Raw genomic sequence first — 12,203 nt, 5'->3', positions numbered from 1 at the left:
CTGTGGCCAGCAGCACAGCTCTGTGACCAGCAGCACAGCTCTGTGACCAGCAGCACAGCTCTGTGGCCAGCAGCAGGGCTCTGTGGCCAGCAGCAGGGCTCTGTGGCCAGCAGCACAGCTCTGTGACCAGCAGCACAGCTCTGTGACCAGCAGCAGGGCTCTGTGGCCAGCAGCACAGCTCTGTGACCAGCAGCACAGCTCTGTGGCCAGCAGCACAGCTCTGTGGCCAGCAGCAGGGCTCTGTGGCCAGCAGCACAGCTCTGTGACCAGCAGCACGGCTCTGTGACCAGCAGCAGGGCTCTGTGGCCAGCAGCACGGCTCTGTGACCAGCAGCAGGGCTCTGTGGCCAGCAGCAGGGCTCTGTGGCCAGCAGCAGGGCTCTGTGACCAGCAGCAGGGCTCTGTGGCCAGCAGCCCCTCCTGTGGAGCTGTCTGGAGCTGATGGGTGGCCGGCAGTGCCATCGCTGTGAGCGCAGCCAGAGCAGGACAAGGCAGCCCCAGGGCACAGCTCAGCCCAGCCCTTCCCTGGCTCAGACACAGCTTCCCACGGGCTCCATCCCCCGTGGCCAGGACAGGCTCAGGGATCAGCTCAGAGCTGCTCCAGGACCTGTGGCTGTTCCACTGTGGCCTCTCCCAGGGGTCACACCTGGAGTGTCTCTGTCCCCTCCTGCCAGAGAAGGAACAAGGTTAAAGGCTTCTCAGCACAACTACACCAGTGTGGGGCTTTCTGACACCTGTGGTGGTGTGGCTGACCTGGTCTAGAGATTTTTGTGTGGATTGGTGTGACCACATCAGTTGTGCCCAGCCTCAGTGAGAGACACTGCCCTTTGATCCCTGTCAGCAGACAGACAGGGACAGGGAGCAAGGACACATCCTTCAGGATCTGCTCCTGCCACAGGAGAGCAGGTCTGGTCCCGCATGGTCAGAACATGGACACTGCAGCCTGTCCCCTCCTGACCTCAGGCAGGAGCAGAATCCAGGGTTCCCTGGCTGGGACAGGCTGGGGACAGGCTGGGGACAGGCTGGGGACAGGCTGGGGACACACTGGGCAGCACAGGAGGTGGCTCTGGCCTTCTCTTCACTCTGCAGCCACATTCCAGCTCAGCCCAGCCCCGTGTGCCCTGGCTTTGCTGATAGCCCAGAGCTGCAGTAGGAGCCAGGGGCAGCCCAGGGCTGGCTGTAGGTGCAGCTGCAGCACTGGAAATAAGCCTTTCTTTGGCTTTGGGTCAATGTGTCTCCTCCATTCTTTTCCACAGTCACTCAGACTGGATATTAGGGGAAATTTCACAGTGAGGGTGCTCAGGGCAGTGGTGAAGTCACCATCCCTGGAAGTGCTCAGAAAACGTGTGGCTGTGGCACCTGGGGACAGGGGTTAGTGGTGGACCTGGCAGTGCTGGGTTAAGGGTTGGACTGGATCTCAGAGGGCTTTTCCAATTTCAGTGACTCCCTGGTTCTGTGAACACTCTCCCAGACACTGAGCTGCCACAAAGTGACTCTCTCTTCCTGTAGGACACCGTGGGTGCCACACACAGGCCCTGCTCCTCTGCCTTCCCTGACTGGGGCAGGGCCTCACTTTAGCCATGATTCTGTACAGATGTGTCCAGCTGTTGAGCCACAGTGTCCTGCACATCCATCCTGGGCTCACAGTGGCGTGCAGTGCTCAGCACAAGTCTCTCCCATAGCCAGGGATCGTGTTTTCCCTGCGGATCACAAAGCTGCTGGCAGAGCAGCTGCCCCGCTGGGGAAGGCCCTGTGCATTCTGCACCTTCTTCTGCCTCTGCTGGAAGAGATCTGAGAGCTTTGCAGGTGGGTATGACTCAAACTGCTGACCTTGCCTGCCGTGACATCTGGTGTCCCTTTGCACCCTCATTCCTCCCTGAAGTTGTTGGATTTAACATTTGCTGGTTTTAGCACTCCAGTTTTGTGACACTCCCAGTCAGATTTCGGGAGCACAACTAGGTCAGGTCCATGTCCATGTCTGAGCAGAGTGTGTTATCCAGGCTCACTGGCATTGCTGGGAAGGCACTTAGAGAATTTCCTCTCTCAAGTCCCTTGTCTGGACCAGTTTTATTCTCCACATCACGATGCCATGCAGGTGAAGGCTCCCAGTCCCTCCTGCTTGTTCTCCCTCACTGTCTGAGGTCCTGTTGGGTCTGTCCCACACCCCCATGCCCTCAGAGGAAAGTCCTCCACCACAGGAAGCATCTCACAGGTCCCTGCAGAGCCTCAGGTGTGCCCTGCCCTGTCACAGGGAGCTCCTGTCCACGGGATGAATCCCTGCTCACAATGCCAGGCTGCCCAGCTTTACAAACACTCCTGATGGGCCCTGAGGGGGGGATGTGCCACCCCACTGGGGTCCCTCAGCAGGAGCATCTGTCCTCGTGCTGGGGGCACAGTTCTCTCCCTGCCTGGAGGGAGAGGCTCAGCTCTGCTCCATCCAGCTCCTTTCCCCATTCCTACACGGGAATCTCGGGGCTGTTTGCTGCTGTCCCCATCCAAGAGCAGGTAATCCCCCCTCCCCTGCCCTGCAGGGCTGCTGGCCTGGCCACGCTTCCATCTCACACAATCCCCAAGAGACCTTCAAGATTACCAAGTCCAACCATCAGCCTGGTCCCACCACAGCCACCCCTAAACCACATCCCTGCGTTCCACATCGGTGGCTCTTGAACAGTTCCACAGCTCCCTGGCACTCCTTCCTGTGCCTGAGCACTCTTGCAGTGAAACAGTTTTGTCTAATACCTAATCTGAACCAGCTGAGTAGAGCAGAGGTTATCTCTGTGTTTATTTAGTAAACTGGTGGCATCAAATTTAATAGAAGATCTTACCAGAAGGGAGGGTGATGTTTATTTCAAATGAAACAGATTTCAGGCACTCCAGGTCGGTATCTCCAAAGTCTTTCTCCTTTAGGAGATGCCTCCAAGGTCTGGCAGGTCCCTCTGTGTATAGAGTGCCACTGACAGGTCCCCACTCTGTCCCCAAGGCTCCTCTCACTTGACAGGGATGTGGGTTTGACCTCTGGGAGTTGTGAGGGTGGATCTTTCCCTCAGCCTCCTGCTGACTTCAGTTTCCATCTTTGGCAGGATCAGTGTGTGATGTCCTTGTGCTCGGGACACGCTCCTGTCAGGAGAGCAGGGACAGGAGCAGCCCATCCCATGTGCTGTGACCTCATTTCCCTGCTCCCCTGCCCCAACAGGACCCTGCTGACGAGGCATCTGCGTGGGAGCCTTCAGGGCTTGGGGAGGGGAGCACCTTCCTCACAGCTCAGCAGGACTTCCCACTCTTCCCACCTTTGCTCAATTGTTCCCTCGGGTGTTTTCACACACAGATTTTTCCTTCCCTGCCTCCTCAAGAGGATCTCAGTCCCGTCTACAAATCTCCCATGTGCTCAGCCACATCTCACCTGTGCTCTCCCCCAGCAGCCTCTGGTCCTTCCCTGGAGGTGCTGCTCCCAGCTTGGCCCCCAAACATCCTCCATGTAACAGGTGATTCTTCCTGGGACGCCCAAATGAGCTCAATGCATTTGTCTTACCCAGAGAAACAGAGCAGAGATTAGAGAGCACACATATATTTATTTTCATTAGTTCTCTTGCTGCATTTGCACACAATGGAGTTTATGAGCTGTTTCAGAAGGGCTGGCAATGTCTGTGCCTTATCTTACAGTCTGTAAATCCAAGTGTTGGGGGGGTTCAGTGTGGGGATGAGAGCAGGAAGGGATGAGAGCAGGAGGGGATGAGAGCAGGAGGGGATGAGAGCAGGAGGGGATGAGAGCAGGAGGGGATGAGAGCAGGAGGGGATGAGAGCAGGAGGGGATGAGAGCAGGAGGGGATGAGAGCAGGAGGGGATGAGAGCAGGAGGGGATGAGAGCAGGAGGAAGGAGCCCTGTGTTCAGCAGCCCTTGCCATGTGCCATGCTCTGCTCCTCACCCTTCCCCCCGTGCCCCTGTGCCAGTCCTGCTCATCCCCCCATCCCTGCTGTGCTCCTGGGATCTCACAGGGACTCACAGCCTCCATCCAGCACTGGGCTGGCTGCCACATCACCGTGCTTGTTCCCTGGAACGAGGCCTTCATCTCCTCTCAGGTTTACCAAAAGCAGCCGTGGGTGGTTTGCTGAGGCTCTTCCAAGTCTGGAGGAGAAGCAGGAAGGAGCAGGAGGTGACAGCCCAGCCTGGGAGGGACCTCTCTTCTCACAGAACCAGCCAAAAATGCTGTTTGAGCCTGTAACATTCCACAGGATTTTCCCTGGAATTAGATCCCAGCACCACCTGCACCTCCCCAGCTCTGCTGGCCTTGCTCTGCTCCAGCTGTGACCACACCTGGAGTGGCAGGAGGGGAAGGACCAGCCTGCCCTCCTCATCTGCTCACTTGGCTCAAACTTCATCACCTTCCTCAGGAGGCCCAGCAGACACCGATGCTTCATGTTTCATCACAGTCTCTGAGGTGGGATTGGGAGCACCAGATCCATCCCTTCAAGGCCTTCTCCAGCCACACAGAACCACCCAGGCTGCAGCAGGACAGGTTGTGGCCTCCTCCCTTAGACCAAGAGGACAATAATCACCAGCTGATTCTCCAGTGAGGCTTGGCAGAGCATCTGAGACCCCGTTCACCAAAATCATCTTGAAGGGGCTTCAGTTCATCTGACACCCCTGGGCAGAGAAGGGTCCTGGATGGACCCTTGGCTGCTTCCTCTGGCATCCTGTGCCCTCATTGCCTGGAAAATCACGGCCCCAGCTTGGTCCCTGCTCCTCCACCCCTCCACTGGTCTGCAGTCCCCTTCCCTGAGCCTCCAGCCCCTCTCCTGTCCCTCCAGGCATCAGCTTCCATCCCCCCTCACACCACAGCCGTGAGCACCCCGCTCCTGAGGATGGCAGGAAGGGGGGGACAGTGGGGGTGTCTGGCTGGGCTCTATCATCAGGGCTGTGCTGCTGACACAATTGTTCATTTGCATTTCCTTGGGCGCTGATGCTGATATTAATTAAAAGCAATTATGGTGCCATTTTCTTTCTGCAAGAACAGCATGCAGAGGGAAAAAGAGCGTTCCACACCAAAATGCTTCTTCCTCCACAGCTTCAATGACCTTGTTTGGTTGGAGGAGCCTGCTGGGTGAGGGGAGGCCTGGCACCCAGGCACTGTTTCTCCCACCAGGTTGATGTGGCAGGGGATGCCAGGGCTGGGCTGTTCCCGGGGCCTGAGGCACCCTGAGAGCACTGGTGACACACACAGAGGTGACAGGTGACACCAGCACTGGGCAGGGCTTCCATCCCAACAGCTCCCACTGCTGCTACAGGGTGCTGGCTGCTTGTGGTGCTACCTGTGCAGCAGGAGAGGCTGGAGACATTCCTAGAAGATGCTGGTGGCTTCCACGGTGGCCATCAGTGGTTCCAGAGGTGCTGCCCTCCATCCCAGCACTGGTGCCATTAGAGCAGGACAGCAGTGGGTGACAGAGCCAGGTGGGTGCTGACACTGCAGGCAGCACTGGCTGTGGATCCTGGCTCTGCTGGTGGCTCTGCTGTCTGGATCAAACCTAACACAGCTCCCAGTGCTGGAATTCCCTTTGCCACGGGGAGGGCTGGGTAGTGCCAGTGCAGTGACTGTGCAGGGCAGTCATTGGCACCTGGCCCTGCCCCAGCTCATGCTGGCACATCCCAGTGCAGTGACCTGCCACCTCAGGGACACCCCTGAGCCCAGGAATGTCTGGGTTTGGGTGGGGAGGTGTCCCTTGGGCCACAACACAGGCCTCCCAGGCTGGGTGAAGCCACATGAGCTTCACCTCTGTCTCAGCCTCGGGCTCTGACTTCACAGCCCAGCACCAGCAGGAAACTCCAGAAAGGGATGTTCTGGTGCAGAAGACAAGTGAGCTGTGGGGACAGATGTGAATGCCTTGCCTGGCTGTCCCAGGACACGTCCCTTTGCTTTAGCAATTCCCTCTGCAGTGCCATGGAGCTGGTGGGAAGGTGGTGAGGGTTTGTACCCGGTTTAGGAGGCCAGTCTGCTCATCTTCCCAAGCTTTCCATCCCTTTGTCTGTTGGGATACTCCCATGAGGGTCTTGGAGTGAACACAGTCCTCTTATTCTCTGCCTGCACCGTGCCTCTCCATCTCTCCAGTTTCTGGCTCCCTGGGACAGTTCTAGGAGGGCAGCAGGACATGTCTGAGGGGAGCACAGTGCCTCTGCCACACCCCACCAGGCACCCAGCATGTGTGCAACCCCCAGGCAGGAAAAGCCCCTCTGGCTGGGTGGTGGCAGGTGGCACAGTGGGGTCTCAGGGGCTCTGCAGTGCCCACCTCTCCATCCTGGGGACAAAGAGGTGCTGCCTCATCTCTGGGCACCAGTTTGGTCATCTTCTGCATCAGCAGGGTGGGAGTCAAGCCCAGCACCTGGATCTGGCTTTCCTAGAAAAATTGCCAAGGTTTCTATCCTTGTCCCCGCCTCCCATCTGAGCAGAGAAACTGGGCTTCACCTATTTTCACCCCTCTCTGAGCTCTCATAGACCTTCACAAACCCAGATGGCCTCCTCCATTCAGCTAGGAATGAAAAAATCCATCCTAGGAAGGCTAACTCCTCTTTTGGTTCCCATGCCATTCCCATTCCTTGCTTCACTGCAGCAGGAGTTTCCCAGTTTACCCCAGCAGCTCCCAGTGCAGGACAGGCTGTGTGTGCACACAGACCAGCCTGGGACGTTCACCAATGCAAACCCCAGCACCACGGATTAGATAACTCAGGCTGTGTTCTCTGTGGGGTCAGGGGGATTTGGGGGTTTTTCCCATATTTATTTACCTGGTTTTTCACAGAGGGAGTGTTTTTCCCGTGGTTTGCAGCGTGGTTGGGTGGCAGGGAAGGAGGAAGCCCCAGGCTTTAGCTGCAGCACAGTAGCACCTAGTGACCAGATGGGAGAGGTGTGGTGGGAGCTGCCATGAGCAGCACTGGAGGTGAGTCAGAGCAGGTTCTGGCAGGTGCAGTGCTGGGACACAGCAAGGGGAACACCAGGGCTGCCATCTGCCACCCCAGGAAGGGTTTTGTCCCCAGGATTGTCCTTCCTGCCTCCCCGGGCTGGGCTCAGAGGGGACCAGCAGCTCCTGGCATGGCCACAGACTGCAGGGGGATAGTCCATGATAAAAAAGCAAGGGAAGGAAAGACCAAGAGCACTTTCCCACAAAGGGGCTCTGCCAAGCCCTGAGGCCCCAGCAAGGAGCATTTTGGATGTTTTCCCCACCTGGCTGATCTCCAGCTCATCCTCTCAGTCCATGTGACACCCAGGGGATACGGGACCCGCTCCCACACCTTCCCCTGTCCTGTGGGCAGCACCTCTGCCTCTCTCTTCACCTGCCCTTTGCTGGACACAGCCTGGGTATCAGCACAGCTGGCAAGTGTTTGTAGCAAGGGTTGTGGTCGGGGGTGTTTGTCAGGAAGACACCTCTCTGATCCCTGTGAGGACATGTCCCCTTTTCTCTCTCTGCCTGCAGGTCTTCATGAGGGACAGCCCTGGAGCGCGGAGGGACACACGGTGCATGGGATGCTGAGTGTGGCCTAGAGCCCAGCCAGCTGTGACAGGTACAGGATGGCCCAGGGCTGCCTTTGGGACTCCCACAGGGGCCGGGGGGGACAGACCCAGCTCGGTGCTCGTGGGCAAGGGGCAGTGGAGCTCCTGCAGGAGCAGGCTGGGGAAGGGAGGCTGGCAGGGTGATTCAATGCCAACCCTCCCTCCGTCTCCTGGCGGATCCTGCAACACGCCCCTCGCAAAATAAAGTTATGAAATCTCATGCCCATTGCTATAGTAACATCACGCCTCCGCCTGACCCACTTTGAGACAAAGGAAGTGTTCCCGAGCTCCGAGCACGCGGGAGCTGCGCACGGGCCCAGCCTGGGCTCCGAGGGGATGCCTCAGGGAGCTGCTGGCTTTTCCCACCTGCTCCTCTTCACCCCAGGACCCCCAGGAAACAGGAGCTGCTTTGTCTGAGGCACTGAGCAAACCCAGTGCCAAGAGCATCTCCACCCTGCATCCTGAATGCAGGCAGGGCCCTGCCTGGCTTCATGTGGACATTCAGGCAATGGGAACATTGCCCCTGGAGCAAAGAAACGTCCTTGCTCAGCTGGTGGTGCAGCAGTGACAGCCACAGCCATCCAGAGACAGAATCATGAAATGTGCTGAGCAGGAAGGGACCCACAGGGATCATTGAGTCCAACCCCTGGCCCTGCCCAGACCCCCCAACATCCCACCCTGGGCATCCCTGGCAGTGCTGTCCAAACGCTCCTGGAGCTCTGGCAGCCTCGGGGCCGTGCCCATTCCCTGGGGAGCCTGGGCAGTGCCAGCACCTCTGGGGAAGAACCTTTCCCTGACATCCAGCCTGAGGCTGCCCTGGCACAGCTCCAGCCCTTCCCTGTCCAGTCACACAGAGCAGAGCTCAGCACCTTCCCCTAGTGAAGACTCCAATGAAGTTTGATCTCAGCCTCCTCCTCTCCAGGCTGAAGTTCCTCCTCCTCAGCGTGGTCTTTGTGCTCTGGGAGGGGCACTGATGGTCCTGGGGCTGCTGATGGCTCTGGCAGCACAGAGAGGCAGGAGGACTCAGATGGGGTTTGGGCAGGGTGGCAGCACAGGAGGCCAAGCAGAGCCTCTGCTGCTGTCTGGGTGATGAGTTCTCAGTGCCAGGGTGGACAGCTCCAAAGCTGGGAGTCAGGACAGGGGCAGGTGAAGGGCAGCCGTGCTCAGGGCATTGCATCCCACGCTCACTCCATGGGGGCTGTGCAGACAATCCCTCACCCCCTCCAGACCCCTTGAACAGCACTGGCCAGAACAGGTCAGCTTTGGGCCAGAATGTTCTCATTAGCTGCTTTCCCAGGCAAGCTGGAACATGCCCCATGTGGTCACCAGCAGGTGCCCCAAGTGCTCTGCAAGGCAGCAGAGCCTGCAGGTGGGTTTCAAAGACAACAATCCAGCTCCCTGCCCTGGTCCTTCCACTCCAGCCACCTCATCAGCTGTCCTCCTCTCTTCCTGAAATTTCCCTTTCTTATCTGTCTCATTTGTCTCATTTGACCTACTTAATGCTTTGCATTTCCTGATTCAGAGCAAATCCCATCTCATGGAGAACTTTGAGAAACTTCTATTTAGGGACGGACAAATAGGTTGCAGAATTTCTGGGGTTTTGCTCCCTGGAGAGTTGATGCAGTGACATCTGCATGGAAATAAGTTCTGTCTCTCTCAGGAGTTCATCTCCTCCTCCATCTTAGACAACACCTGAAGTCAAAAAGCTTTGTCATATCACAGCCTTTGACTTTTACAGCATTTGGTTTTGCTGGTAGATAAAAAGAAAAAAAATACAAAAAAAAAAAACCAAAAAAACAGAAAGAGCTCTTTAGAGCTTTTAAGATAAAACACTCCTTGTCATTTTGGAATGGTGCCAGTCAGATCCCATCCCTCTCATCACCCCAGTGGGCACCAGTGGTCAGAGACACCCCTTGGCCTGAAGAACAAGCAGAGACCACTGGTGTCCAGCTGTTATGGGGCCTCAGGAGCTGTGTGCAGATCCCACATTCCAAGGGCACCACCATTTGCTCCCACGTGAGGAGGGATGTAGGGAAATCCTTCCCCAGGGATGCAGCTGGGGGATCAGAGTGCCGAGCTCAGGCTGGCACAGGGTGTGTTTCACCTGGCAGGGTGGTGAGGATGGCCTGGGTGAGCCCCTGGGACACCCTTAGGGGATGGGCAGAGCCCTTTAGAGGATTCCCTGGCTCCTGAGGAGGGATCCCAAAGAGGTGACACACTTGGCTTGCTGGAAGTGCCCTCCATCGCTGTGCAGTGCTCGGTGTTCCTGGTGACACTGTCACGGTGGGTGGCATTAACTCTGCTCAGGACCCCCAGGATGGGCAGAGAACTCTTCTGCTCATCCCTGGGGATGGGCTCTGCCCCAAGGCGGAGCTGCCGAGCCAGCGGTGGGAGCGCCCCGGGAGCGGGGTGTGTTGTGTAATGAATTGTTCCAGGCAGGAGTTAGCTATTTTTATCGGCCACGATCAGATTGTGAACTCTGAATCATCATTAATGCAGGGCTCTGGCAGCCAGCGCCACATCCAGAGCTCCTGCTAACTCAGGGAGCGTTTGGTTCCGAGCGTGTGGGCAGCCCCACGACACCTGCAGCACAGCACACAAATCCTTCCAGCTCCTTGCAGCCCAGAGACGGGAGGCATTTTCCCCCTGCAGGCTGTAAATCATCTCTGCCGATTCCAGCCCGTTATTATTGTGCTGCTGGTTCCAGATATAAAAGCCACCTCTGTGTTTGCAGCCGGCCTGGATGGCTGGGCTGGGATTTGTGTGGGAGCCTGGGGGATGTGGAGCCCTGGAAGAGCTGATGGGCAGAGGGCAGGACCAGCTGACCCCAAAGGGTGCCCCCAGCCCCATCAGCCCAGGGCTGGCATCTTCCTGGAGGATGTGTGCTCTGAGCAATCCCATTTTACAGGCTGCTGCTCCTCCTGACGTGCTGCCAGCTTCTCCTGAGCATCACCCAAGTGGCTCCTGGCCCTTTCCAGCCAGCCTTGCCTCAGTCATACATGGAATCAGGGAAGCAGAGAATTCTGGAATGGTTTGGGTTGGAAGGGACCTTGAAGCCCATCCAGTTCCACCCCCTGCCATGGCAGGGACACCTCCCACTGTCCCAGGCTGCTCCCAGCCCCATCCAGCCTGGCCTTGGACACTGCCAGGGATCCAGGGGCAGCCCCAGCTGCTCTGGGCACCCTGTGCCAGGGCCTCAGCACCACTTGGAGAGCTCTTCAAGTGCTCTTTTCTGGGTCAAGGCATTGCTCAGCTGTGGCAGCCACGGGTGGCCAGGGAGGGGACAGGGAGTCCTTGCATGGCACATGTGTGCCAAGGGCAGGGCAAAGGGCAGGGGGGAGGCAGCACAGAGCTGCCAATGGAGGGTGAAATGAGCTCCCAGCCCAGCACTCCCTGGTTCTGCACGAGCCCTGTAACACCCAGAGCACCCCAGCCACAGGTGCACACCCCCACAGCCCAAACACCTGGGCATCCAGCACATGTCACACACAGCACCGTGTCACACACACCCCACAGCCACATGGAGCTGTGTGTGCCCCCACGGAATCAGTGAGGCTGGAAAAGCCTTCCTGGAGTCCAACCATTGACCCAGCACTACCACATTCACCACTAAACCATGTCCCCAAGTGCCACAGCCACACGCCTGTAGAACACTTCTGGCTAAAGTCCCAAGGTGCACGTTCAAGGAGCAGAAATCTGGGTGAGTGTGGGGTGCTCTCAGAGCTCCCTGGGATTGCCAGGCTTGGTGAGAAGGGCTGAGCCTTGCCCAGGGCCTCTGCCACAGGCTGGGCTGGCAAATGCCAGCCAGCTGCAAAGAGAGATCCTGGAACAGATGGGAGCAGAGAGCAGTGGGGTGAGGCTGAGAGGCTCCTCCTGCTGCCCCCTCCTTGCTGAGAGAGGGTAGGGAGTCTGCCCTGTTCTCTGCCTTCTCTCTGCCCTCAGGATAAGCTGGTCTAAGATGGATTTGTAGCATTTAAGACAATAGAAATAGGGCAGCATCTCCTGAAATCCATGTTCACCCCAGAAGTTAGAGGAGGGGGCATGATGGGTTTGCCCAATTCCCCTGTGGTGCAGAGCCCCAGCACAGAAGCTGATCACAGCCAGTGGTCCCTGACATGGCTGGAGACCATGGCTGGAAGTGTCCAAGGCCAGGTTGGTTGGGGCTTGGAGCAACCTTCCAGCTCTAATGGAAAGTGTCCCTGCCCATGGCAGGGGGTGGAACTGGGTAGGCTTTAAGGAGGTTGCAGGATAGGCTGGAGGTTGGGCCCTCCATCCCAAACCACTCAGGAATTTTGTTCTGTGACTGCAACCCCTGCCTGGTGTCTGGAGCTTCTGGAGGTGCTGCTGGAGGTGGGCTGGGTGCAGCCCATCCAAACCCCCAGGCTGTGAACCAAGCCCAAGAAGCTGCCTCTGGCTGGGATCAGGTACACACAAAAGTGCCATAAATCAGCTCAGCTCAGGTCAGTTCATCCCCTCTGAGTACCAGCAGAGCCACTGGGAACAGCAAGGGCAGTCTTGAGAAAACAGGCTGAGGGGAACAGAGGTAATGGGGTGAAACCAGTCCCTTTCCATGGGCTCAGGGGTCCTGTCCTGGCCCTGGCAGCCCTTGCTGTGACCTTCTGCAATGACCCTGGGCTGACCTCTTCCAGGAAGGAAGGAAGAAAGGAAG

The 12,203-nt window shown here is 57.6% G+C and overlaps 1 protein-coding gene across 6 annotated transcripts in view; it reads left to right on the top strand.

Moving 5' to 3' along the window:
* DLGAP4 (DLG associated protein 4) overlaps positions 1-12,203 on the top strand; it is a 127,635-nt gene that overhangs the window by 50,964 nt on the left and 64,468 nt on the right. For all 6 annotated transcript variants that reach the window (XM_015647434.2, XM_015647436.2, XM_015647435.2 and 3 more), the window contains exon 2: positions 7,458-7,545. The gene's annotated coding sequence lies outside the window, so the exon portion shown is untranslated. The remainder of the gene's footprint in view (positions 1-7,457; positions 7,546-12,203) is intronic.

The sequence above is a fragment of the Parus major genome, chromosome 20 (assembly GCF_001522545.3).
Source record: "Parus major isolate Abel chromosome 20, Parus_major1.1, whole genome shotgun sequence".
In the NCBI taxonomy this organism is placed as follows: Eukaryota; Metazoa; Chordata; class Aves; order Passeriformes; family Paridae; genus Parus; species Parus major.
This window is presented reverse-complemented; position numbering and strand designations above follow the sequence as displayed.